General features: G+C 36.1%; 2 protein-coding genes across 3 annotated transcripts in view; one reads left to right on the top strand and one right to left on the bottom strand.

The window, feature by feature from the left end:
- Window positions 1–11,347, bottom strand: part of LOC121381127 — a 41,597-nt gene extending 30,250 nt beyond the window's left edge. The window contains exon 1 of one of the 2 annotated variants that reach the window (XM_041510261.1): window positions 10,990–11,347. The gene's annotated coding sequence lies outside the window, so the exon portion shown is untranslated. Of the gene's footprint in view, window positions 1–10,805 lie in introns of both variants that reach the window. The other variant, XM_041510260.1, reaches the window with a different exon arrangement.
- The window catches only part of LOC121381126 (UPF0415 protein C7orf25 homolog), a 165,493-nt gene that overhangs the window by 58,790 nt on the left and 80,776 nt on the right, over window positions 1–25,927 (top strand). The gene's annotated exons all lie outside the window — the stretch shown is intronic.

Genomic DNA, 25,927 nt, shown 5'->3' with positions numbered 1-25,927 from the left:
AATAGCAACAGGCAGGTGTATTTGTCTGTATATTATATATATAATGTGTACACATGCTATTTTTATAGATGGATATGGTTTAAACACAGAATATTCTAAAATCCACTGACCAAATAACCTGTTATTAATATTTTACCCATTAACAAACAGTGGATTTGGTTTAAAATTGTACCCATCAACATACATTGAATTTGTTATATCTCTGGGGTGAGACGTAGCCCAGTGGTAAAGCGCTTGCTTGATGTGCGGTCGGTTTGTGATCGATCCCCATCGGTGGGCCCATTGGGCTATTTCTTGCTCCAGCCAGTGCACCACGACTGGTATATCAAAGGCCATGGTATGTGCTATCCTGTCTATGGGATGGTGCATATAAAAGATCCCTTGTTGCTAATCGAAAAGAGTAGCCCATGAAGTGGCGACAGTGGGTTTCCTCTCTCAATATCTGTGTGGTCCTTAAACATATGTCCAATGCCATATAACCGTAAATAAAATGTGTTGAATGTGTCGTGAAATAAAACATTTCCTTCCTTCGGAATTTGTTACATCTCCAGAATTTATCATATCTCCGGAATTTGTCATATCTCCAGAATTTATCATATCTCTGGAATTTGTTATATCTCCAGAATTTGTCATATCTCCGGAATTTGTTATACCTGTGGTCTGGAGCTCCAATCTTACATATGCGGCTGTTATATACAGCCATTGCTGGTTAGTTTTCCAGCATTCCACAATGTAACTGTTACACTGAGGATGAACACTTCAGTATAACGAGGTCATTATGAGCGGTAATCGAATTGGATGAGCAGAGCTGTTAATATGCTCACAAAGACCAGCGAATGGAAATCAATTTCCATTTGATCATCCTCCCGTCTCATTACTAGTTGAAATGTAAATGCCGACATGGAGGACTATAGGTGATATGGTCCAGCAAGCCACACTAATTAATTGATGTAGATCAAAATGTTTTTAATATGCTGCACATTTGTTTTCAAAAGAGCCAGTGGCCTGATTCTGTCAGCAGGTATATTAAAGAGGCTTATAAATTGGCTGTGGTGTATAAAGATGTTAAAATAAAGTTTGTTTTGTTTTAACCACACCACTAGAGCACATTGATTTGTTAATCATCGGCTGTTGGATGTCAAACATTTGGTAATTTTGACATATAGTCTTAGAGAAGAACCCGCTACATTTTTTCATTAGTAGCAAGGGATCTTTTATATGCACCATCCCATAGACAGGACAGCACATACCACAGCCTTTGATAATACCAGTCATGATAAAGATGTTAAAGGCCTGTATGCAGGGTTGAAAATTAATAGTCGCCCATGGCAACCTTTATTGGCTAAGGGCAACTAAGAATTTTACAAAGGTAGTCCATTGGGCGAACATCGATTTTAGAGTCTGACGAGTATGGTATCAGTTAAAAAAGAACCGCACTGAAACTGAATCGAATGACCAATGTGACAAAACACACCGCGTCTCTGCTGGTGTGAACAACAAATCTGGCAGGAGAAGATATTACAGAACATATTCTATATTTTGATAGTGTCTGACTGACCAGACTCCATTTCAGCTGTGTTTTGGTCTGGGGTTGTAAACAAATATAGTTCAAACCGTATTGCAGACATTTGAATTTTTTTATAAAGTCATTGGCTTATTGTAATGCACTGGATACGCAATAATTATCTAGTAGACCTACTTTTTGACATTATTAAATGTTATGGTACAAATTAATCCTATTTAATTAGCTTACTAATATTTTATTCTGGGACAAAATCAAAATTTATCTTGTAGTTTTAACTCACACTAACAATGAAATGTTCCATTACTACAGGGATTATTCCAAAAGTCAATTAATTGGCATGTAAATATAAAATTTCATATAAAAACATATTAATTTATTAAATTGTAAACCCATACCATCTGAAATAACTTTTCTTTCAGTGTAAATAATATATATATTTTTTTTTATATAAAACTGCATAGGTTAAATCTTTTCTGATACAGGTTTTAAGGCAATTGATGGAACATCCAAGGTAATCTGAACAACAAAACCATAATACGAGATCAGCGCCACATCTCTGCACAATGCAGTCAAATGGGTATTTGGCAAAATAGTGTATGATTCCATCAATCTTTATCTAGTGCCTTGTCTAGGATGACAGCCACTCTTGAGGAAATCCTTTACTGGAGAGTTCATCCCTCTTGCATCACCATAAAGAGGACTGTCTACTCCCAGACCAATTTACTAAAACACACACAGTTTTACCATTTAAGACTTTAGTCTCTTTGTACTGCAGTATCGATCACTTCAGAGACATTGCAAGTGAAGCTGCATAAATTGGTTGTTCTAGCATTTTTCTTTACACCTGTATTAAAAATTATATTTAATCTGTGTCATTTAATGGTAATTTGTAAAGAAACATTTTTATTTATAATGGATTTCTTTTTTCAAAAATGTTATTTGGGTTGGTATGGGTTTAAAATTTAATAATATGTTTTTTTAATGTGAATTTTAACTTTATTCATTATGAAGTTCAATGCCAATTCATCGTTTTCCTTTTTACAAAAACGGACTATATACATGTACATGGTTATTATTATACATGGTTGTTATTCAACAAAGAAAATACAAGTTTTGATTTTCGCTGTGCAGTTAAATTGGAGGGCTAGTTGAATTTGAAAAGGGCCAGTAAGATTTTTCTTCAACCAGCCCTGCTGGCGACCATGGTTTTAATGTTAATTTTCAACCTTGTGTTTATACAATTACCGGGCTCGAAATAGGAAGTAAAATATGGCCTGCCGTTATTTTTATACAATAGCAGGCCAAAAGAAATATGTCCTGCTAAGAAAAAACATATGGCCTGCTGGAAATAAGACAGCAAGGGGTGAGGTGAGGGTTTGGGACAGTGTGTGGGAAAATAAGGTTCCCCAAGGTATATTTTAGAGCACATTTTATTTACAGTTATATGGCTTCAAACATATGGTTATAGACCACACAGATATTGAGAGAGAAAACCAGATGTCACAGCTTCATGGACAGCAAGGGTTCTGTTATATGTACCATCCCACAGACAGGATAGTACATACCACAGCCTTTGTTACACCAGCTGTGGAGTCCAGTTGATCAATTTTTATGTGCACATTAACCCCACATTAATGACATCCAACTGTATATTGCTGATATTCAACCCTGTATTAGTGACATTCAATCCCATTGGATTTTATACAGATCCATCTGTGCTAGTAATGAATTAAATTGAATCTGACATGTCATGTACATGTATCTCCTGATTTCCTTCCATCAGTAGATGTTTGAAGATTATATTATACAACTGACACTTTCATTTTCTGGCATAGGCTGGTGCAGTTAGTGGTACAATATAGGAGTACATTCATCATATAAAACTTATGTCTACTGTCATAGCAACAGCATAAACATTGCCTCAATACTGTAAACCAGAATGGAGGGGAGGTGGATGCATGCATATAAATTTCACATCATTTGCATCTAATCTCAAGTCGTAATTTTTTTATTTTTTTTTAATAAAGTATGTTTAAAGTGATGTCAATCATTCATGAATTTACATGTCATAAACATGTGCTAAGGTGTGCATTCACAAAAAAACTACATTTACAGTAACTAGTTTACATGTGTATGTCAGCCTGCAGATAAACTTGCAGTGCACCTGATGTTCACCAACAACAACGATTATATTACCATATGGCCTTGATAGTAGATTGCTTCATGATGTTTTTCTTTCAAACCTCTGACGACCTGGCTATTGTGTGTTCAATGCAAGTACACTTCTAATGCCAGGCCATTCCTTTACTTTTCTTTTCTTTTCCCAAATTTTCTATTAATTACTTTTCCTTTTCTATTCTTTTTCATTCTGAGTTGTGGTTTTTTTTTCATTATCTTCCTTTTCTTTCCTGTTCATGCATTCCATATCTGTTCATTCATTCCATTCCTGTTTATTCATTCCTTTCAGTGCTATCTATTTTCATTTGCATTCCTTTCCTGTTCATTCATTCCTTTCCTTTCTTGTTCATTCATTCCAATCTTTTTTTGTTCATTCATTCCAATCTTTTCTTGTTCATTCATTCCTTTCCTTTCTTGTTCATTCATTCCATTCTTTTTCTGTTCATTCATTCCATTCTCTTCTTGTTCATTCAGTCCATTCTTTTCCTGTTTATTCAGTCCATCTCTTTCCTGATCATTGATTCTATTCTTTCCTTTGCATCCATTCCATTTTTTTCCTGTTTATCCATTCCATTTTCTCCCTGTACATTCCATTCTTTACTTTTCATTCATTCCATTCCTTGCCACCTCATTCTATTCCCTCCTGTTCATTCAATCTTTTTCCCTTTCATTCCATCCATTCCTTTCCATTTCATGTCTTCCATTCTTTTCCTGTTCATTCCATTTCTATCTTTACTTTCTTTCTTTCTTTTCTTTCTTTTCTTTTCCTTTTCATTTCTTTCCCTCTCCCTTTCATTTCCTTTTCTTTCTTTTCTGCGTCCCTGTCATTTCCTTCCCTGTGTGTTTGCGATCCAACAACAGATAATAAAGACCAATGCTTTACAACTGACAGCGATAAGTATCACATCATTATAACTGGGCCCCTTTAAGAAACACGAGAGCTGCAAGTAATTGGTCATAATCTGCCGGAGAGTGCTGTAGTAACATAGATATGATTAATTCTGCTTAAATGCTGTCTTCAATAACACAAGCAGAACTGGCCGAGAAACAAACCCAAACAATACATCAACAGCACAGAATTGGTCAATACTGCTACCACATTTAGTGGTTGATTCCTTCATGGCAATTGCAGACTATAAAATGAAAGGTCATGCAGATCCGTTATAATCAATCTTTCTTTACTACGGGCAGCACAGATTTGTGAGTCCCCAGTGATGTGTGAAATTCAACTGCCTGTATATCTGATGGTTCGGAAGAAAACAAATGGTCAGGCCTTTGTCTGTAAATAGACAGAATTCACCAAATGCCAGAAGACCACCAGGAGATGGTAATCATTGGGATATGGAGGGGACGGGGCGTAGCCCAGTGGTAAAGTGCTGACTCGACGCACGGTCGGTCTGGGATCAATCCCCATTGGTGGGCCCATTGGGCTATTTCTCATTCCAGCCAGTGTACCACGACTGGTATATCAAAGACCGTGATATGTACTACCCTGTCTGTAGGATGGTGCATATAAAAAATCCCTTGCTGCTAATCGAAAAGAGTAGCCCATAAAGTGGAAACAGCGCGTTTCCTCTCTCAATATCTGTGTGGTTCTTAACCATGTCTGACGCCATATAACCGTAAATAAATTGTGTTGAGTACGTCATTAAATAAAACATTTTCTTCTTCATTTGGACCTGGAAGCCGACATGAGTACATGCCATGAAGCTTCCTGTCTACTGGTGCTGTAAATTGTTGACAAGTAAAATAATTTCATAAAGTATATTTCCTGAATGTCCATATGTTTTCAAATAAAAAGTTCAAATTATTTACCGTAGCTATTTGTATTGATGTTCAATGAACATTTTGTTCAGTATCGCATCGTGATTCATCTAGCAAGTTTCAGAGATGTTTTCAAATAAAAAGTATAAATAATTTACCGTAGTTATTTGTATTGAAGTTCAAGGAACATTTTGTTCAGTATCATGTCATGATTCACTACTCAATTTCTTAGATAACGACATAATTTTAAAACTTTAAACAGTAATTGTTTATTGGTTAACTAGAAATATATCTAATCAAGATTTTAAAAACAAAATGTTCTCTCAAGTTAATATTGTTGTATAATCGTTCATGTTTTCTATTGAGTAATTTTTATCAGCAAAATGCTCTATTTAATTATAGCTTTAATCACACACATGAGATTTTTTCTCTTTTTTTCACTGTTTGTACTGGTAAGTCCATTCACACTTGTGCACTCTACATGATTTTAATCTGAGGGGTTAAAAAAATCAGACTGCTAATTTGAAAAAACCCACATATCTATCTTTTTCCAACTTTGTTATTTTAATTTATCATATCTAATTTCAATAATTTGTGATGATAAAAACAACTTCCTTACATATGTAGGTAAAAAATCACTTGAGGCATTTAATCATCCCAGATTATTTTTGACAAGTGAGATTTTTTCGACCTCGGCATTTTGAGGAATGCAATTTTTCACCATCCAGAGATTTTCAGAAATGGAAGTCTGTAGATGGCTTGGAATATTAGAATTTTAAAGGTTAACTTTTTAATAAAGTAAAGTTAAAGCCAGACAACATAAAACAGGCCAGGTTGGCATCAAATATCAGATGACATTACCTATGTGTTTATTTCCAATAAAGGCTTATTTTAGTTTTATTTAAAACAAAAATGTTTTATTGAAATTCCTGCATCATTATTGTGTTTTGGCTTAAAAGAAAAAATAACCCAAGAATATTGACGTAATTTGTGAGGACTGCAACTGTAGTGATGTACCAAAAACAATTACCAAACATGTCATGTCATAAATAATGAGGTTGTCCTTGTATTGTTTTTGTATAAAGTTTGCAAAATTTGGCATTGCTACTTTGTAAGATGATTGTAATGCTTGCGTGAAAAAGGTTTTTTTATTCAACGACACCACTAGAGCACATTGATTAATCATCAGCTATTGGATGTCAAACATTTGGTCATTCTGACACGTAGTCATCAGAAGAAACCCGCTAAATTTTTTCTTATATAGCAAGGGATATTTTATATGCACTTTCCCACAGACAGAAAAGCACACATCACGGCATTTGACCAGTCGTGGTGCACTAGTTGAAATAAGAAAGAAAAAAACCGATCAGTTGACTGGATCCACCGAGGCAGTTCAAACCTGTAAACCAAGCACCTCAAGCTAGCACTTAACTGACTGAGCTAAATTCAGCCCCTGCTTACGTGAAAGCCAAAGTAGGAACAACTTGTTTTATAAAAAGTTTACAGTAAAATAGATTTAAACTGTTTAAGCTCATTGTTAACAATTTTATTATAAACTTAATCTTTACGAGATGTGTTTTCTATTGATTGTATGAGAAACTCGGTAGGTGGGTTTTATTGTGTGTTTTTTCTTGGTAACTGATCGATTGCAAGTTGTATAAGATGCACTGGTTTGCGTTACTGAAAGAATTTCATGTTTGAAATAAAGGACAAAAGAATGTCTCTAATGGTGTTTGGCCTACACCTAGTTACAGACTATGTGTATGGTTTCCAAAAATCAATGTAACCAGATCCAACAATAAAAACTATGTTTAAAAAAAGGGTGTATTGTAATTTTAGGCTATATCAATGTATGTCCAGGGGAATGTAATGTATTTATTATAGACTAGATTACAGTGCATGGATGTATTTCAAAGAGTTTTAGAATACCGGTATATAATGTTTTTCAATATTTGTTAGGGTTTCTTTTATTAATCTGGCATGGCTTTCAAATATCATTTTATAATCTGTTTTGTCTTGCTTGAGACCATCTTCTTAGATACAGAGGATTAATCTGTTGTGTATTTCAATAAGGAGATTTCTTTCTTTGATTAGAAATTCCCAATGTAGAATTACATTTAAAGACATGAAATTGTCAGAAAGTATTATTTTGTCTGATCACATTAGTAAATTGTATTGGTCTTTGTGAAGAACGGTTTGTCTACTGAAGGTTGTGTTGTTGCTAACTGTAGTTGTGTTCACCTTATCAACATGTTATTGATAGTGTTCATAATAAACACAGTTTAGTTTTATTAAACCCAGTTTTACATCAGTTGGCAAGAAATCATCAATGCATCCTTTAATCTGTCTGTCCATCTATCCATTAAAATTTCCATCTTACCATCCATCAGACCAACTATCCATCCATCCATCCATCCATCCATCCACATCCATCTGTCCATCCATTATTCCACCAATCCATCCATCTACCTTTATATCAATCCATACGTTTATTCATCCATCCATCCACTCATCCAATTATTCATCTATTCATACATCTGTCCATCCATTCATTCATCCATCCATCCACCTACCATTCCATCCATCCATCCATTCATTCATTCATTCATTCATTCATTCATTCATTCATTCATTCATCCATACTTCCATTCAACCATCCACTAACTTTTCATCTATCAAAACACATTTAAAATTTTCCATCCATCCATCTATCCATCCATCAACCTATGTTTCCATCTATCCATTCATCCATCCATCCATCTATCCATCCATCCATGGATCCATCTGTCCAGCCACCCATCTTTCCATTCAAGCATCAGTCCTATCTGTTGATCCATCCATATAGTCAGTCAGCCAGTTATTAAATGATTTGTATCACACAAAATTGTATGTGTATTTAGTATCCATTTTAGTGTGTGTGTGTGAGTGTGAGTGTGTGTGTGTGAGTGAGTGAGTGAGTGAGTGAGTGAGTGAGTGAGTGAGTGAGTTTGTCTGTCTGTCTGTCCTAGGATATCATAAACTTTCTTTCATTAATTCATTGCATTCCGGTATGGATTCTCTCAACATTTCTCAAAACTGCATACAAAGCTAGATAACTGTTACTTGATTGTAAATGGTTTAAGATTATTAAAAGAGTGTTGAATGTTCTTTTCGTGTAGAGGTCAAAGGTCAAATATGGGCCTTATCTGACAGAATCTACTTTTTCCTGACAATGTTTCAACAGTTGAGAATAAGTGGGTGAAAGTTTGTATTATTTTTACATGTGTGCTGTGTTCCTAGACCATGTTTTGTGGACTCTGTTTGACTCCATTAGTTCAGAGTATTGGATGAATGTGTGTGAAAGGTTGAATGTCAAATTTAGTACACCCTTTCAAATAGGAATTGCTTTCAGGTCAGACATTGTTTGGAGAGATAATTAAGATAAAGCAGACAGTCTAGCATTATTTTACAGTGGCTCACTCATTAAAGATTGCAGACAGGTTACAGATCATTGTCTTCTCAGTTAATTTTATCTTTAGTTTATTTTAGTCCCCTGTCTCCATTTGTCCATCAGGGGGCGGGACGTAACCCAGTGGTAAAGCATTTGCTTGGTGCACAGTCAGTCTGGGATCGATCCCCGTCAGTGGGTCCATTGGGCTATTTCTTGCATCATAGCTGGTGTAACAAAGGCCGTGGTATGTACTATCCTGTCTGGGATGGTGCAAATAAAAGATCTCTTGCTGCTAATCGAAAAAAGTAGCCCATGAAGTGGCAACAGCGGGTTTCCTCTTTCAATATCTGTGTGGTCCTTATCCATATGTCTGATGCCATATACCCAGTAACCGTAAATAAAATGTGTTGAGTATGTTGTTAAATAAACCATTTCCTTCCTTCCATTTGTCCATCAGTCCATCGATCAGTTCGTCAGTCCATCCATACATGTGTCTCACAGATAGATACCCAGACCCTTTTTTTGTAATGGCTCAAATTTAGTTAAAATTTTGTGTATAGTTTTATGATATAAAGTTACAGATCAGGTTTTATTTTCATGGCGATTTGCCCATTTTTGACAGAGTTATGGCCCTTGAAATTAGGAGGGGCGGGATGTAACTCAGTGGTAAAGCACACGGCTGATGCGCGGTTGGTCAAGGATCAGTCACCATCAGTGGGCCCATTGGGCTATTTCTCATTCCAGCCAGTGCACCATGACTGGCCATGGTATGTGCTACCCTATCTCTGGGATGGTGCATATAAAAGATCCCTTGCTACTAATGGAAAAATGTAGCGGGTTTCCTCTCTATGACTGTGTCAAAATGACCCTATGTTTAACATCCATTAACTGATGATTAATAAATCAATTGCTGTAGTGGTGTCATTAAACAAAAGAAACTTTCTTTTTTTTTAACTTGGGAGATAAGAAAATTTGTTGTGCCCATGTATTGCTTTAACAACAAATACTGTAAGAATACTTGTTTTATTGACCTTGCTTTGTGTTACGCTGAGATATTGTTAATCATTCATTTATTCAACCATTCGCCATTCATTCTTATTTAACTATTGTTCATAAAATAATTACACTTAAATAAACCAATGTTATACAACTGGACAGATATGTGCCAGCTTTTATTTGCTTTTAAATTTTCACTTGTTAAACAGGTCATTGTCTAAACTGACAAGAACAAATTTAAGTTTAGGTTTCGCAAATTTATTTTGCAATGTATTTGCAAAAGTAATTCATTTGAAAATTAACTAGTGTAATAAGTTCTTACTATGTTGTTGCCTTTTGTTTGCCGTAGACAAATCAGATTTGGCTGGATAATTTTAAATCAACTTTACCCATTTGCTAAAAGCATTTTCTGTTCAGCCTAACTGCTGGTAAAGGTCACTTTTGTTTTGATATCCCCATAGGTACGGAGGTTCAAATAGAAGTTAAACTGTGAGAAATTAATGGTAATTGTGATAGAATTTAGGTCTAAATCTTTGCAGACAGCTGCAAGGCAAGTGTAAAATTGCTACTTAGAACTGGCTAATGGCAGGATCTACATACAGCTTAGATTGTTGTTGTTTTTGTTTGTTTGTTTGTTGTTCTGTCCCAACCAGTGCCACCCCCCCCCCCCCCCCCCCCCCAAAAAGAAAGAAATGTTTTATTTAATGACGCACTCAACACATTTTTTTAATTTACGGTTATATGGCGTCAGACATATGGTTAAGGACCACATTTTGTGCTGTCTTGAGAGAAACAAAGTTTACTGGAGTGTGAGTAACATATGAATGCTTTAGCAACTAAAGTCTGTTGGGGAAAAAAAGGTTATTAATATTAAAAAAACACCCAGCAAATTCTAATGACAGAGCTTCTTACCTTTAGTAAATGAAATGTTTCTGCAGGTTTACAAAACTTGTAGTCCATAGAATAATAGTCCACAGAAAGAAAAAGGAAACAAAACAAAACTGACTAACAAATGATCTTACAACTTAATTGTCACACCTAGAAATGTGCAGCTTTTTTTTTCTTCTTTATAACCAACTGGTATAGAATGAATCACCTAAAAGGCCTTAGGGTTGACTGGGATCTCCCAGTGTCGTTGCTAGTCCATCCCTTGGCTTGGTAGGATAATTCCGAAAGTGTGCACTCGCTAGCTCTCTCACTCTCCGTTCTGACTTGATTGCCAGCTTCCTACAGTCAAACAGACATCATCGCAGCAAGACAGAGAAACAACAGATCAATATGGGTCATGTGACTATCGGTAACCTGATTCCGATTGTGCCAGGACACTGGGTGCCAGGACATGGAGGAAACGGCTGTAGTATTCGTCATAGTAATGATAGTAATATTTGTAGTAAACATGGATGGATGGCGCCAAGCTATATTGTGTTTGTGCAGCTTATAGCACAAAGTACTGAGTAGTGTTGTCGTTATTGTTTATACTTATTCTTGTGCTTATATCCAATTAAGGTTCAAGCATGCTATCCTGGGCACACACCTCAGCTATCTGGACTCTCTATCCAGGACAGTGTATTAGTGGTTAGTTAGAGAAAAGTCAGTGTAGTGGCCTTATACACCTACCCAGTGAATCATTAAACTCACTCTGAATGGGAGCCGGAAAGGGGATGCGAACCCAGTACCTACCTGCCTGAGGTCCAGTGGTTTAACCACTACATATTTATATCATGTTTGTCATGATTTTCTGAATAACATGGAAGAAATACAGACCAATAATTATTACATTAACATTAAAAAAAAATTAAACATTGATTCACAGGCTTTAAAATATCTTATAGTTATATATAGTTCTGGCAATGGTGTACAACACAAGTCTATCATCAGGCTTTGTTTGCAAGACTTAACGGACTGAGATTGTTTAGGTGGGTGAGCCCAGGGGCATAGGCCTTCCCTCAGGAAAAATGTGAAAATCCTGTTTGTTCTTAGCATTCTGAGTAAAGATGTTTTAGCTTATATATGTTTTAGCAATATAGCTATCTTTTTTCCTAAAAATATTGTATAAAAGTTAAAACGTGTCCCTATATGACTAAGAGGTTACCCTCACGGGCAGTCATTTCATACAAATCAGTGCAGTAGGTTCAAAATGATGAATTAAAGATATTACGCCTACATGTTACTTGGAACAAGCCACTATCCATGCAGATCGGTTTGCAGTAGGTTCAAAATGATGAATTAAAGATGTTATGCCTATGTGTTACTTCTAACAAGTCATTGTCCATGCAAGGATAATCATCTCTGGTTACAGATGAGCAGCAGGTTTATTTATGATATTCCGATGATGACCTTTCACCAGTCCATTATGTCACTCACATACAGACCTCACCATTTAAGGGGAGCTTTGAATCTAGCTCACCTTCACCCCCCTGTTCAAATAATTCAAGGAGAGTAATTTTTAGCTCTCTTTAGCATGTGAATTTATATGGTATCAATATGGTGATATTTTAAATGGCTCCCCATAAGTTTAAGTTTGGGAAAAAATTAATCACTTCCCTCAATTTTTTTAACATCGAGATTTACACGTAGCTGAATTGTGCATGGTGGAGTTTGGCGAATATGTCAACCACTTCATCAGTGTCCACTTTACTGAGCAGTTTGTGGGATGAACATACATTAATGTCAATCCAGAAAGGTTCTGTTCTGTCGTGGACGCATGCAATTAGTTGCTAAGCCTTCTTAGCATACAGGCACTGCAGTGACATTTTGAAGAGGTGGAGGAAAGGATAAAAAAATATATATTTGAGTACCATGAAAATGTTAGAAAAAGATTCTTGAGATCATCACAAATTTTGGTAGTTTTAGCACTAGAATCTGTGAGAGGATTTCCTTTATCAGTAGGGTCAGGATACTTTTGATTTATGAATACCCTCCGCCTCATCAGTTCGCTGTCAAACACTTCGAGTGATGTTAAATTATATGACCCGAGACACCTTTGTAATTATCTTTACAGCAATGGATGCCCCAAAAGCCCAGAAGAGAGTCGTTTGTGGAGACAGTTGTTAATCTTTATTGTGTAATAAAAAAGAAAATGACAGACCAAGGCTCACAAATAACTGAAGTAGGCTTGACGTTTGATATTTCTTGTAGTCAATGTAAATGTGAATTCAGTGTCCTCGCCTATTAATTCTATCAGTAGAGACAATGTTGATGACAAACGGGAAGGGGTAGGGTTACATTAATAAAATACACAAATGGATAGGTACCAAACAGTCATCATTATTAATACTGGTATTTCTGTATTTAGGACCACCCCACCTTTAAAGGGACAGACCCTAGTTTTTAAACACTAACACATATTTTTCACCTAGACTGTAGTTTCAACCTATAACAATTAACACGAAGTTTGCTTAATTTACAAACCTAAAAACATTTGTTTTGTTTTACACCACCACTAGAGCACATTGATTTATTAATCATCGGCTATTGGATGTCAAACAGATGGTAATTTTGACACAGTCATAGAGATAAAACCTGCTACGTTTTTCTATTAGTAGCAAGGGATCTTTTATATGCACCATCCGACAGACAGGATAGCCTTTGATATATACCAGTTGTGGTGCACTGGCTAGGGCGAGAAATAGCCCAATAGGCGGGGATCGATCGTAGGCTGACCGCGCATCTAGCGAGCATTTTCCGACTGGACTATGTCCCGCCCTTCATTTACAAACCTGTAACAAATTTAGATAAAACAAAGTGAACCAAGAGTGTGACATTGAAATATCCTGAAAAATAAACTTAAACCCTGACTCCATAACCATTACTTCTCAGACACATGTGCATTTTTAAAAATATGAAAAATGCATTTTGTGGTATTAGAAACACCTGGATGACCAGAAACACTTTGGTTGTAGGGAAATGGATAATCTAAACAATAAAATGTAAGTAATGTTTGATTTCAGTGATCATAAACAGCTCTAATAGTGAAAAATATGCCTTAGTGTTTAAAAACTAGGGTCTGTCCCTTTAAGACCAACAAACAAGCTTATATTGTTTAGAACTGAACTTACATATAGTTCTAAGATACTTAAACAATGCAATGAAATGTAAGATCATATACATTAAGCATGCAGACAAATGATGTATTGGTGACAGTTACATATGAAAAGAATATCTATGCACTTACAGTACCTCATATCCTTATAAAACAACAGTTTTTGTCCCTTTCATTCTTCAGTGTGCAATGATTAAATAAATACCAAGTTGTTATTTTTGCTTCAAACATATTATATTGAATTTTTTTCCAATTTGAACAATATGCTCTTTCAAATACCTGTACGGTTCTTGCTAATAATGTGTCTGCATATTTGATGTATATGATATGATATTTCTATAATCAAATATTCAGTGAAATCACCATTGCATTATTTATTAGTATAGATATATGTGTATCATTTAAAATATTGAGAAATCTGACCAATTTAAGAAAAGTCAAGGCGCTCATGGTGATTTGATCATATTTTACATCGGTTTTAGCCAGTGGCTGCATGGTGGACTGTTGTGGAAAATGAAGTTCTGTTTTGACAAAATTACTATTACTTAGACAATTAAGATGGTCTTTGATCTGGCATGCTAGCATTAGCATGTGGTCATTATAATGACATATACACATATACTACATAACAAGCATGTACTTACATCGGTAACAGCTTTTAATTACTGTAGTGAGAAGCCAAAAACCACCTGCTTCATATATATTTATTAGTATTTAATCTTCTTCCATCGGTAAAAATAATATATTTCTGCTAATTTTAGCTCTAAACTATAGATACAAGCTTATTAAACAAACCCCTATCATCAACCTGATTTTGATGCAGTTTCAGGAACAGAAAACGGTGTTAACATGTTTGTATCCAGTGGTGATTCATACCAACATGTCTGTATGTTCAGGATTGTGTAACTATTGTAGTCAGTTGGTAGGCTGTAGGCGATAAATATAGATTATACATGCATATATAGTTCTATTGAAAGCGGGACCCCTTTCTTTAGTTTGTTGGAATCAGGAAGGGGGCCAACTTCCATAATTATGGTGTAAAATAGGGTTAATTCCAGCATGTTCAACTGAATGACATAGTCTGTTTGGACCCATGATGTAAAGAGTGGGAATATTTTTAGATTCAGGTGAAGAACATGTAATTTTAAAAAACCTTTTAGTATTTTAGTAGAATATATTAGAAAGCTAAGCATTGGCTTTTTGGTTTAGTTTGTACATATTGGCTAATGTTTGAATGCATATCTGTGTAAAAACAATAGTGGTCAAGATACGTTTGGCCAGACAGTGTGCAAGACAGACAAGTTGAATACCGCAGTAGAAATATATTTATTTTCCATGTAAACATATTAATATTACTAGGGCATTAAATTAAGTTGAAGAAAGCCAAGAAGTGTACTTCATTCTCCACAATTAAAATAAAACGACACCACCTAAATTTGGATCAATATGGAGTGTTATTTAGAGACTTATACAGTATCAGTACATAGAGAATAGTATACTATTTATATTTTAATATCAATGATATGAAGTCTGTGAAGGGATTTTGTTTTGATAATATAGTCAAATCCACTTTATTGCATATTGGTTTATAGCATAAATTGGTTATTTGCATATGCTGCTGCACGAAACCATTTAGCATTAAAACAATACAAATTATGTCGCATAATTGAATAGCTTTATAAAGACAAATATCAGTTAACTGTATGCATACATGTATAATAATGGAAATATGGGTTACCTGACACATTACTTATGTCTATGCTTGCTACAGTGCCTGGCTTTTGTAGTCTACCTATGGTATTCTTAGTAGGCATTGTGATGTGTGCTATCTTTGGACATGTTACATGTAATTCTACAGTACTAATATTGGGAATTGTCATTATAATATTCTTCAATATAATCCATGTGAGCTATATACTATGTACTGTAATTAATCTTTAGGAGACATTCTTGAAGGGTTTTAATCAATGGCATGGACTATATATATATATATATATATATATATATATATATACATACACTGTTATATAATGAAACTCTTGATCCTAATTAATAACAGCTCTGTGATAGGCTCACATTGTGTTGACATAAATATGACTCTGCAGACTGGCATATTTACCCATGCCCTTGGCTTTCAAGGTTAGGTTTGAGTAAGCAGAACATTCTGTCAAAATATCTATCTGTTAACTGAACTTCACAAATGGCAGAAACCAACAGTTATTTTCTAAGAATATTAGTATATTAATCATTGTATGAAATTATTTCTCCAAATTAAAATAAAATGTTCAAATTGTTTTTGTCTTGCCTTTACGAAGTAAAAAGGCAAGACATCTATAGTCCGTCCCATTGTTCTATGAAGATGTTTTTTGTAAATAATTTCAGTTTGGTTTGACGTAAGATGAAAAGTAAAAGTGTTTTGGAAATAAAATAAAAATACTATTTTTGTGTGCAATTTACAAATCAATTGACTCAGAAATAAATAAGTTATAGGTTAATTCCATACCATGAAAAAAGGTGTTCTCTTTGGGACGGATTATAGGTATTATACTTTACAGTGACAACTGCAGGGGTGGTGGCATCAAGTTTTTTGTTGAGGTTTAATGTTAAAGTTTTGCATTTAGATCAGTTTCTCATAAACTTTAAGTCCTTGGTCAATGAAATGTGGTTCATCACAATGCATCAAAATATTTTATTGTAGGAGACACATTCAGTTCTGCAGAATTCTTGCTCCATTTTTGGGGGGGGGGGGGGGGATTGCAAGCTGAATTTTGCCACAAATGATGAACCACTGTGCATTTTTATACGAATTACAACTGATAAGTATTAAAGTACAAAATAGAAATGTGTTGCTTGACAGTGTACCTAACTTGGTCCAGTCACATGTCCTTCCTGCCCCGTTCTTTTCCCTTATGAGGAGCTGCCCTGTAGGTGAATCGACAATGCACAGGTGCATGCTGACCAGCAATCAACTTGACACACACATTCATGCACTGTGGTAAAATACTTACTTGATGCATGGTCAGTTTGGAATTGATCCCCATCATTGGACCTATTGAGCTATTTCTTGTTCCAGCCAGTGCACCACGACTGGTATATCAAAAGTCATGGTATGTGCTATCCTGTCTATGGAATGGTGCATAGTTTGCTACTAATGGAAAAATGTAGTTGGTTTCCTCTTGAGACTATACATGTATGTCAGAATTACCAAATGTTTGACATCCAGTGTGCTCTAGTAGTTTCATTAGACAAAACAAACATTTTAATTCAGTCCACTCATGTGCCCTCCTTACCCCTCCGTTTACAAATATGTCCTGTAGGTCACTGACAGTGCACTGGCCAGCAATCAACTTGACAGACAGACAGGTAATATTTTATTGTCATAACAAATAGGTAATATACCTAGCACTTCTCCTACTTGTTAAACCAATACATGCTATGTATAATGATTAACAGTTGATTAACAACTGTAATCATCAACTCTTGTCCTGAGGTCCAAGGCCACCAGCCAGACTTTTCTCTTCTGTTGTGGCCCCCATTATACAAAGCAATCTTAGCACTAAAATCACCTTATTAAATGCATAAGTTACTTAGGCATTTACAGTGATCTTAGCACTGGCCGGCCCAGGACAGACAGTCCAGGTAGCTAAAATATGTGTCCAGGTCAACACGCTTGAACCTTAATTGGTCGTAGGTACAGAAATCACAGTCAAGTAGCAATGTTCAGTCTTCAAATGTCTGATTTGCTTTTGTTGTTTACATTCCAGCGAATCTTTTGTCATTGAATGACTTTGTCACATACATAAATCTTCTTTTTGAGGGAAATTGGATTTTACCATATAGCCCATTAAGCTTGTATTCTGTGTATGCTAATGTTTGTGTGTTATTAAGGTAATCATTGAAACTGGATTTTGATGGAAACACGATCTCTGGAATTAAAGTCATTTTGGCTGGAAATTATTTTACTTTATTATTATTTTTTTGCCATTTGCATAAACGGACGTCTGCTCATAGTATTTTCAATCACCATAACCAACATGCAACCTAAACGACAGTTCGCTTCTTTCATCAAAGCCATATGTCAGGTTATTTATACAGTGTATTTGCTACTTGGTATTTAGCATATGGTTATTTCTGACACTTGGTCAAAAGATAAAGAGAAGAAACCTGTTTCCTAGAACAACAGTTCGCATCTTACATCAAGCCCTGGTGGGTGAGACGTAGCCCAGTGTTAAAGTGGTCGCTTGATGCGGGGTCAGTTTGGGACCGATTCCCGTCAGTGGGCCCATTGGGCTATTTCTCGCTCCAGCCAGTGCAACACGACTGGTACATCAAAGGCCATGGTATGTGCTATCCTGTCTATGGGATGGTGCATATAAAAGATCCCTTGCTGCTAATCAAAAAGAGTAGCCCATGAAGTGGCGACAGCGAGTTTCCTCTCTTAATATCTGTGTGGTCCTTAACCATATGTCTCATGCCATATAACCATAAATAAAATGTGTTGAGTGCATCGTTAAATAAAACGTTTCTTTCTTCTTCTTTTTTTTACATCAAAGCCATATGTCAGGTTATTTATACAGTGTATTTGCTACTTGGTATTTAGCATATGGTTATTTCTGACACTTAAAGATAAAGAGATAAAGAGAAGAAACCTGTTTCTTAGAACAACAGTTCGCATCTTACATGAAAGCCCCGGTTACTTTGTGTTTAGCATATTGTTATTTTTGACACTTGGTCAAGACAGAAAGAGTAAATATAGTAAATATTCTTCACCTGCTTTTATCAGACATGCATCCATTTTAATGAGATAGGATGCAGCATTCATTTAGGACTTCATTATAAATAGTAAACATTTTGAGATGACTTAAACATTCACTTACACCCATTCTCTCTCTCTCTTTTTTTTCTTTTTTTTTTCTCTTCCCCTTTCTCCTTTTGTTCACTTCATTTGTTTTTGTTTACAAATATCAATTTATTAAATTTGTCATCTTGGCTGTATGTCTTTGTATTTTAAAAATGTAGGGAGAGACTTTAATATAGGCTCATGCCTGTTGGCCGATCCCAAAACTGCACAAGTAATGGTTAATAAATATTGTTTAAGCTAAGAGAGAAAGAGAAGACACCTGTTTCCTAGAACAACAGTTTGCATCTTACATCAAGCCCTGTCAGCTTATTTATACAGTTTATTTGCTACTTGGTATTTAGCATATGGTTACTTCTGACCCTTGGTCAAGAGACAAAGAAAAAAACCCTGTTTCCTATACTTAGGAAGGAAGGAAGGAAGGAAGGAAGGAAGGAAATGTTTTATTTAATGACGCATTCAACACATTTTATTTTACGGTTTTATGGCGTCAGACATATGGTTAAGGACCACACAGATATTGAGAGAGAGAGGAAATCCGCTGTCGCCACTTCATCGACTACTCTTTCCGATTAGCAGCAAGGGATCTTTTATATGCACCATCCCATAGACAGGATAGTACATACCACAGCCTTTGTTATACCAGTTGTGGAGCACTGGCTGGAACGAGAAATAGCCCAATGGGTCCACCGACGGGGATCGCTTTACCACTGGGCTACATCCCGCCCCTTCCTACACTTAGGGTACTCCTACTGAAAAAGCAGCAAGGGATATTGTATTTGCATATACCCATAGATAAGATAGTACATACTAATGCTTTAGAGAATATCACTAATGGAACACTTGTTTGGAATGGAAAAAGCCTGATTTGATCAAGGTCAGTCAATCCTGCAATTTGCCACACCGCAGGCCAGAGGTGTACAACTGAATGCTGTATCCTGTCTCCTTAAAAATGTACGCATGTCTAATAAAACTGGTGAAGAATATTTACGATATAAACATGACCATCACACAGAAGAATCAACACGGCGCCTTACCTACTGGTGTATTACACAATTGCATGAGTCTCCTCTGGGTTGTCATGCCACGACTTGAAGCGGTCAGGCCCTTTTTAAGGGCCCTATGGGCAACCTAGGGAGACACCCCAGCATCATATAGGTCTAATTAATGAGCTACTCTTGACTCACTAAAATCAAAACCTATGTTAGCTCTCGATTTTTTCTTTAGACCAACCGTTCAAATTTCCTTAAGTCAAAATTGCGCACCTTTTCCATTTGGCATTTGCTCCTTCAAAATTCCATAGCACCATTCCCTTCCCCCCCCCCCCCCCCCCCCACCTGTTACCGTGGTCCCTCCTCCTTCGCACCCCCACCTTTCCTGTCCTGTCCGGCTCTTGTGCCCAGGACAGACGTGTGTTACAACAGCTTTCTCTGCATGTGCACGTAAAACCCTATGACATGATCTGACCTGACAGAAGAATCCAGCCTCGGTGGTGTAGTGGAAAGCCATCGGACATAAGGCTGGTAGGTACTGGGTTCATAGCCCGGTACCAGCTACCACCAAGAACCAGTTTTAATGACTCAGTGGGTAGGTGTAAGACGTCTCTCTTACTAACCAATAACAATTAACTCACTGTCCTGGACAGGCAGCCCAGTTAGCTGAGGTGTATGCCCATGACAGCATGCTTGAATTTTAATTGGATATAAGCATGAAAATAAGTTGAAATGAATGAATAAGGCCATTACACTGACTTCTCTCCCCCTAACAACTAACCCACTGTCCTGGACAGGCAGTCCATATAGCTGAGGTGTGTGTGTGCCCAGGATAGTGTGCTTGAACCTTAATTGGATATAATCACGAAAATAACTAAAAACGAATGAATGAATGAATGAAATAGAGATTATTATACCAGCTTGTGTGTTGTACTGATTTTAGGAAACAAGTGTCAGGATCATTGTATTGCCCGAGAAAGAGCGAGGGTAATACATGAAACCTGACATTAGTTTCGTAAGAACAGTACAATTCACACGTGAGTGTAATAATTTCTTTATTATCCACATTATCCTAAATATTATTTTCATGAATAACAAGCTAGGACCATGTCAAAACGTTCAAACATAACTAAAAAGAGCTGATAAGCGTTTACATTGGGGAAGCCGCATTAAGTTATGACGTCATTCGTTGTGCATGTAAAATCATTATGACACACATGGGTCATACTGGCTATATTTCCCTGAATATCTGGACCTACGTGAATAATAAAACTGGATATCTTGAGTCATCTTAATGCAGATAGTTCTGTAGTAAATTGACATAAAAAAAAAATCATAGCGTATTAGTAGTATAGGGTAGTCAGTTGTAAAGTGACTTCTAATTAGCTGTCACTTACCACATCGCACGTGATTAGTGGTCACTTGATGTACCTCAGGTTTATTGACCGTTTGTAGTTAGCTCATGAAGGAGAATCATGCTGACCAGAACTAATGGTTCTTTCTTCGATCCGACACATACTTATGCCCTGTTGAATTTGAAAGCCACGGTTTGTGAGTTTTTCTCTTGACAACAAAGAAACGAGATCTGCAGACTGGCTGTTGACATTTCCAACTACATGTAAAGGTCCATGTCTTTCTTTTCATTTCTTTCAAATTATTTTCTATGCTTATATCCAATTACGGTTCAAGTATGCTGTCCTGGGCACACACCTCAGCTATCTGGGCTGTCTGTCCAAGACAGTGGGTTAGTTGTTAATTGTTAGTGCTTAGTGAGAGAGAAGGTGTAGTGGCCTTACAGCTACCCACTGAGTTGTTAAAACTCACTCTGGGTGGGAGCTGGTACTGGGCTGCGAACCTTGTATCTACCAGCCTTATGTTCGATGGTTTAACCACGACGCTACCGAGGCCGGTTGGTCCATGTCAAGTTGGTCAGACAATATGTTCAGGTCAACAGAAAAGTAAGTTTGATTTTGTTTAATGACACCACTAGAGCACATTTGTTTATTAATCATCAGCTATTTTAGATGTCAAATATTTGGTAATTCTGACAATGATCTTAGAGGAAACACTGCTACATTTTTTTATTAGCAGCAAGTGATCTTTTATATGCACTTTCCCAGGGACAGGACAGCACATACCATGTTTTTTAATATACAAGTTGTGATGGGAAACATCCCAGTCAGAAAATGGGTCCAGGTCATTGGATTTTTTTCAATTTTAGAATAACCTTCTATGAGATAATTTTTGGTTTAAACAATATTTTATTACCGCCACATTCAAGTCATCAGACCTATTAAAGACTAGCTGGTAAGAATCTTGGTTATTGTTCAAGGAAATATTTCTATATTTAAATTTCTTCATAAATAACAATTTTAGCATTTCGAGAATAATTAACCATTCATTATCTAATACAATGATCTAAACTGTTTGCTGCTTTGTCTTTCCTTTTTTCTTCCTGATCTTCATAATATTATTTACTTTTTTCATCTTTCTATCGATTTTTCTTGACAGCCTTGGTGGAAATAATTTTATTCTTTCATTTTTGTCATTGTGATTATCAAATGTGAATATCTGTTAAATGTAGGGAGATGCCTTAATATAGGCATTAGCCTGTTCGCCAATGCCTAACCGCTGTATTTCCTTGCAGAATAAAATATTGTTTAAACCTATCTTGGTAAAATTAGCATTTTTGTCAGCTCATGTCATGATGTAAATCAGTGGTAGAGAATTCACCAGGATTTTTTGTCAGGATCCTATATGTATGGTATATATAATGGGAATTTGGAAAATTAGCATTATTTTTATCAGAATTGGGATGTTTTTTAAAGCCATATTGTATGATGTAATATACCATTATTAGTCCTACTACCATTATTAGTACCAATCCACCTGTTCCACATATAGTCTTCTTTTTTTCCCTGCAATGCCTTGAGATATTGTGTATAGCTTTATTATGTACTGTACTACTGTTACAGATCAAGTTTAACTTTTCATGGCGATTTACCCATTTTTTTATAGAATTATGGCCCTTGAACTTTGCTTTCCGACATTTTTTTTGCAAAACCTTGATGTATTGAGCTGGAATTATTGTATAGTTTTATTACACATTCTGTTACAAATCTAGATTGACTTTCATGGCATTTTATTGATTTTTGACAGAGTTATGGCCCTTAAACATAGGAGATATGAAAATTTGTTTTCACAGATTTTGATTTTTACAATGTCTTAAGATATTGAATTGAAATTTTGTGCATAGCTTTATCATGTTTTGTTACAAATCAAGTTTGACTTTCATGGTAATTTATTAACTTTTCACAGAGTTGTGGCCATTGAACAAAGGTGATATATGAAAGTTTTTTTTTTAGACTTTTTTTTTGCAATGTCTGTGATGAAATTTTGTATATTTAGTTTTATTATGTACTGTTATAGATCAAGTATTAGTTTCATGGCAATTTATCAATTTTTCAATTTTTTTACAGTTAGGGCCGTTGAGCGTAGGAGATATATGTTTGAAGATATTGAGTTAAAATTTTGTATATATAGTTTTATCATGTACTGTTATAGATCAAGTTTAACTTTCAATGGTGATTTACTCATTTTTCACAGAGTTGAATTTAGGAGATAAGAAAATATGTTAGGCCCTGTAGGAGACATGTATGGTTTTAACAGTACTCTCAGGATGCCTGTTAAATTAATTTATCAGAACAGATATAATTACAAAAATATTTACACATAAAATTGGGAGTTTTGATTACCACTAGCTTTTGGCAAGGGGCCTATGTATATCCACTATCACAAAATGCCTGGATAAATCTCATGCACGTATATACACACACTCTCATGTACACTTGAATCCACCCATCTACCCACCCAACCACCCACCAATCCACCCACCAACCCAATAACCCCACCCCCCCCCCCACCCCACCCCACCCCACACACACCCTAAACTACATGTGCATATGTACACACACACACACAGACATACACACATGCACGTGTACCCACCCTCCACCCACCCCAATATACACACACACACACACACTTTTCTTTATTATGACAACTTGGTAAGCGTCATGGCAATTATTGTATAAAGCCGCCCTTCTCATGGACAATTAGGCACGCATGTATGCCAAGCATTACGGTAAAGCACTTTCCATTACATTTGTCTAGCTGCGGAAGAATGTTGGATGTGAAAACTAATCAAGTGTATAACCGAGAAATTTTGCCAGGCCAGGAACGTGTAACAAACTTCTGCCAGAAAAACACATGAAGATCCTTGTCAAATGGAAATCCGTCTCCAAGAGGACATTGGCACTGATGAAAGAGCACAAAATCAATACATGTCTAACATTTCGCCCACTTGAAAAAAAATATATACCAGTTGAAGTTTTATTAATTTAAGTGATAATGAACCAAGGAAGGAGTTTCTCTTTCTTCTTCTTTTTTTTTTTTTTTGTTTGTTAAATCAGTCTGCTGAAATGGGTGGGGCCAAAACCGGGAAGTATGTATATCTTCAATGATGTTGTTTTAGTTCAGATTTATCTGTCAGTTGTTATCATTTGTGTGGCTGCTTTTTAACTCTCCAGTGAAAGAAATGACAGGCCATGCAGATGGAAAATAAAACTGATGGTAACCATAGAAATGCAAGTTGTGTCTCATTTAATTAGATTGTGATTTCAAAAGAAGACACTGGATCACTGATTTAAAATTTGTCAGCTTAACCTTGATCCACATTTGTTAAAACCGCACACACACACACACATACACACACTTGCACACATACACACACTCGCACACATACACACACACGTCCACATACACACACACGTCCACACACACATACTCACACATACACACACACACACACACACATACACACATGTACACACACACACACACACTCGCACACACATACATGTACACACACTCGCACACATGCACTAGATAAACAACAGACATACACAAACAAACACACCTACAGACAAACAAACCTACACACACACACACACACACACACACACACACCTGCCATACCATAAAATGTTGATACAGTAACCTTAACCCCTTCACTAAGCAATAGATTGAAAAGAAAGGACTATTTCAGTAACTACACCTCAGCACAGTTTAACTATGGCTATTGGTGTCTTTCATATGACTATTACTACAGTAGTTCAACAGAGAGAGAGAGAGGAATCCCTTGGCTGTTGTACAGGCTACTCCTAAAGAAAAGGCAGCAAGAGAGCTTTTATATTCATGTTTCCTCTGGCAGGTCAGTACATACCATAGTCTTTGGTGTATCAGTCTTGGGAAATTGGTTGGGATGACACAAAATCTGGGCTGTGTTTTACAAAGCGATCTTAGAGCTAAAATTACCCAAAGAGTATAAGGTAATTATGCATTTAAGGTGATCTTAGCACTAAGATCGCTTCGTAAACCAGGGCCCTGAGTGAATAAAACAAATGATAGATTGTACAACCCATTGCACCCTAAGCAAGCTCTCTACTACTGGGCTGCACCAAAAAGTGGTCGTATAGTAGCCAGTGTGACAGCAGTGGGTTTCCTCTCACTCAGCCAGTGTCAAAATAATCCTGTTAGACACCAAATAGCCATAATCCTCTCTCAACCAAGTGTCAGAACTTAATCCTGTCAGACACAAATAGCCATAGTTTAAAATGGCTGACATGTCTTTAAAAGAAACATTCCTTTTCTTTCCTCTACAAAGGTTACATCAGCAAATGATGTTACTTGAGGGTTAAATTGACAATTGTATAATGCAGCCTTCCCTGATGTCTCGTCCACTAGCACATTACATTTGTAGACTTTTTGTGCATCTTGGGTAGGTCACAATACCAGTAATTGGCGTCATTTTGTATCAGAGATTAATGCTTCTCATCCATTTATCCCTCTGTAACGTCAAGAGGGTTCTTCATGGAGAAATGTATATCCCTAGTTTGTCTCTTAATAGGTTTCCAAATGTAGAACTTCCTGTCTCAGAAATATATTCTTACAGAATGTTTTTTCCTTATCTTAATGACTCCATCTTAATGACTCCATCTTAATGACTCCATCTTGGTAATGGATTTCAATGTCTTGGTATGACATTTGTATTGGTGACATTATGATAGTGGATTTATTAAAA

Source organism: Gigantopelta aegis, chromosome 9 (assembly GCF_016097555.1).
Source record: "Gigantopelta aegis isolate Gae_Host chromosome 9, Gae_host_genome, whole genome shotgun sequence".
In the NCBI taxonomy this organism is placed as follows: domain Eukaryota; kingdom Metazoa; phylum Mollusca; class Gastropoda; order Neomphalida; family Peltospiridae; genus Gigantopelta; species Gigantopelta aegis.
The sequence above is the reverse complement of the archived record's forward strand: the minus strand, read 5'-3'. Positions and strand labels throughout refer to the sequence as shown.